Here is a 4,220-nt window from a genome sequence, read left to right as displayed (position 1 = left end):
AGTGGTAGAACCAGGATTTCAACTCGAGTTGTTGGACTCCTGAGCCCAGGATCTTAATTATTTTGTTGGCCTGTTTGCCTGCGACTGCACTTGCACCACGGGACGGGCCCCCTGGACTGGCTGATTGGATCTGCAGAACTCTCCATTTCCTAACTCCGGTCCTTCGCATGGCTCAGCTGCACTTCCTGTATCTTCAGAAAGAGAGTTCCCTTTCTAGCTTAAAGCTGAGGAGGTTTCTGTTGCTTACCTGATTCAAAAAGGGTAATTTCTGCCTACAGGGTAGCACAGGGCCTTCCTAAGAGCTCAGTGAGCAGAGAACATGTGATCCTGGCATCTGGGGTCCCACAAAGACCACATGCCAGAGAAAAGACGAAGTGCTTAAGCTTCCCCGAAGGCCAACAGCTCAGCAGCCCTTGGCTGTATGTATTTCAATCTGTAAGTGTCCTGTGAAGAGTTTTTAAAATAAAAAATAACTTATATTGCCTTTTTTTTTTTTTTTACTATATGCTCACTAAAGTTCATCACAGCCATAACAGGAAGAAAATTTCTTTTAATTCTTTTAAAAATTAAAAATTTTATAGGTTAATTTATAAGCAGTAGAATAGTGTGATTAAAATCCTAGGCCCTGCACTCTGGAAAACAGTTTGTCAGTTTCTTTTTCTTTTTCTTTTTTAAGATGGAGTCTCGCTCTGTCGCCCAGACTGGAGTGCAGTGGCGGAATCTTGGCTCACTGCAACCTCTGCTTCCCAGGTTCAAGTGATTCTCCTGCCTCAGTCTCCTGAGTAGCTGGGATTACAGGCATGCGCCACCATGCCTGGCTAACGTTTGTATTTTTAGTAGAGACAGGGTTTCACCATATTGGCCAAGCTGGTCCTGAACTCCTGACCTCAGGTGATCCACCTGCCTCAGTCTTCCAAACTGCTGGGATTACAGGCATGAGCCACCGTGGCTGGCCTGTCAGTTTCTTAAAAAATGAACCACATAGGTGGGTACGGTGGCTCGTGCCTGTAATCCCAGCACTTCAGGAGGCCAAGGCAGGTGGATCACCTGAGGTCAGGAGTTTGAGACCAGCCTGGCCAACATGGTGAAACCCCATCTCTAGTAAAAATACAAAAATTACCTGGGAGTGGTGGTGGGAGCCTGTAATCCCAGCTACTCGGGAGGCTGAGGCAGGAGAATCGCTTGTACCCGGGAGAAGGAGGTTGCCAAGATCCTGCCATTGCACTCCAGCCTGGGCGACAAAAGTAAAACTCCATCTCAAAAAAAAAAAAAAAGAATCACACAGCTACCATACAACCCAGCAGTTGCAATCCTGAGCATTTATCCCAGAGAAATGAAGACTTACATTAAGACAAAAACCTGTAGTTGAATGTTTAAAGCAGTTTTATTGGTAGTTTCCTCAAACTGGAAACAATCCAGATGTTCTTCAATAGGTGAATGGTTAAACAAGCCGTGGTACATCCACAGAATACCACTCAGCATGGAGTAGTACCCAGAAAGAAAAAGAAACGAGGCTGGGCATTGTGGCTCATGCCTGTAATCTCAACACTTTGGGAGGCTGAGGTGGGAGGATCACTTGAGCCCAGGAGCTCAAGGCCAGCCTGAGCAACGTAGAGAGACTCCACTTCTACAAAAAAATACAAACATTAGCTGGGCATGGTGGCACACACCTGTAGTCCCAGCTACTCGGGAGGCTGAAGTGGCAGGATCACTTGAGGCAGAGAGGTCGACGATGCCAGTGAGCTCTGATTGCGCTACTGCACTCCAGCCTGGGTGACAAAGCCAGACCCTGTCTCAAAAAAAAAAAAAAAAAAAGAACAAATAAGAATACTTGGAACAACCTGGATGAATTTCCAGAGAATCATGATGAGTGAAAAAAAGCCAGTCTCAAAAGATTAAACACTGTATAATTTATTTATATAAAATTCTTGAAATGACAAAATTATAAAAATGGAGACAGAATTACCAGTGTAAAGGAGGAGGTAGAGGCAGGAGGAAGTGGGGCTGGCTATTGAAAGGTCAATATGAGGAATCCTGGTAGTGTTGGAAATATTCTGTGTCTTGACTGTGTCAATGTGAATATCTTGGTTGTGATACTGTGTTGTATTTTTTCAAGATGTTACCATCGGGGGAACCTAGGTAAAGAGTACATAGGATCTCTTTGTTCCCTCCCTCCCTCCCTCCCTTCCTCCCTTCCTCCCTTCCTCCCTTCCTCCCTCCCTTCCTTCCTTCCTTTTTTGAAACAGGGTCTTATTCTGTCACCCAAGCTGGAGTGCAGTGGCACAATCATGGCTCAGTGCAGCCCCGGCCTCCTGGGCTCAAGCTGTCCTGCCACCTCACCCTCCCAAGTAGCTAAGACCACAGGCACGTGCCACCACTCCTGGCTCATTTTAAAACATTTTTTGAGCTGGGCGCGGTGGCTCATGCCTGTAATCCCAGCATTTTAGGAGGCCGAGGCGGGCGGATCACGAGGTCAGGAGATGGAGACCATCCTGGCTAACCCAGTGAAACCCTGTCTCTACTAAAAATACAAAAAATTAGCTGGGCATGGTGGCGGGCGCCTGTAGTCCCAGCTACTCAGGAGGCTGAGGCAGGAGAATGGCTTGAATCCGGGAGGTGGAGCTTGCGGTCAGCCGAGTTCGCGTCACTGCACTCCAGCCTGGGCGACAGAGAGAGATTCCGTCTCAAAAAAAAAAAAAAAACAATTTTTTGTAGAGATAGAGTCTCCCTATGCTGCCCAGGCTGGTCTGTAACTCCTGGGCTCAAATGATCTGCCCACCTCAGCCTCCCAAAGTGCTGGGATTACAGGTGTGAGCCACCTTGCCTGGCCTATATTATTTCTTATAGCTGCATGTGAAGCTGTAATTATCTCAAAATTAAAAGTTCAATTAGAAAAAAATCCTAGGCCCTATGCTTAAAACATTCTGTGTGTCCTGGAGTAAGTTGCTTTTCCTCCCTGTCCCTTAGTTTTTACTTGTCTTATAGATTTGTTGTGCGAAATAAGAAATAAGTGATATTATGTATACAAAATGCTTAGTACATTGTATATTAGCATTAGTACTGATACATTGTAAGGACCTAATAAATATTAGTATGATTACAGAAAAATTACAAAATATAGATAATCAAAATGAAGAAAATATTTTAAACAACCATAATTCTGCCACTTTTAACACCTGTATCAATTTATATGTTTCTAGCTGCAAGTAAAAACAAAATCAACAACAATGAAGTACCACTTCAAATGCATTAGGATGGCTTTAACAATTAAAAAAATAGTAATAATAACTGCTGGTGAGAATATGGAATAATACAAACCTTATACATTGCTGGTGGGAAGGCCAAATGGTTCAGCCTCTGTGGAAAACATTTGAGCAGTTCCTCAAGAAGTTAAACATAGACGGCCAGACACAGTGGCTTACATCTGTAATCCCAGCACTTTAGGAGGCTGAGGCGGGCAGATCACTTGAGGTCAGGAGTTTGACCTCATGGAACCTGGGCTCTACTTAAAAAAATACCAAAAATTAGCTGGGCGTGGTGGCGTGTGCCTATAGTCCCAGCTACTCGGGAGGCTGAGGCACGAGAATCGCTTGAACCCGGGAGGCAGAGGTTTCAGTGAGCCAAGATGGCCCCACTGTACTCCAGCCTGGGCGACAGAGAGAGACTCCGTCTCAAAAAAAAAAAAAAAAAAAGTTAAACACAGAATTACCATATAACCCTGCAATTCCATTCCTAGGCATACACCTGAAATAATTGAAAAAATGTACTCCAACAATTATTTGTACACGCTTTTTCATAGCAGCACTAGTCAAAATAGCCAAGTGTCCATCAATGGATGGCTCATACACAAATTGTAGCAAATACATACAAAAGGATATTGTTTAGACATAAAAAAGAATGAAGTGCTGATAACTGCTATGATCTAAATAAGCCTCAAAATATTTTATGCCAAATGAAGGAAGACAGGCACAAGAGATCATACACTGCATAATTCTATTTATATGAGACATTCAGAATAGATAAATCAGGCCAGCGTGGTGGCTTACGCCTGTAATCTCAGCACTTTGGGAGGCCGAGGCAGGCAGATCACTTGAGGCTGGGAGTTCAAGACCAGCTTGGCCAACATGGTGAAGCCCCGTCTTTACTAAAAATACACAAATCAGCTGGGCGTGGTGGCACATGCCTGTAATCCCAGCTACTCAGGAGGCTCAGGCACAAGA

This window comes from Hylobates moloch, unplaced genomic scaffold (genome assembly GCF_009828535.3).
Source record: "Hylobates moloch isolate HMO894 unplaced genomic scaffold, HMol_V3 SCAFFOLD_9, whole genome shotgun sequence".
Classification (NCBI taxonomy): domain Eukaryota; kingdom Metazoa; phylum Chordata; class Mammalia; order Primates; family Hylobatidae; genus Hylobates; species Hylobates moloch.
The sequence above is the reverse complement of the archived record's forward strand: the minus strand, read 5'-3'. Positions refer to the sequence as shown.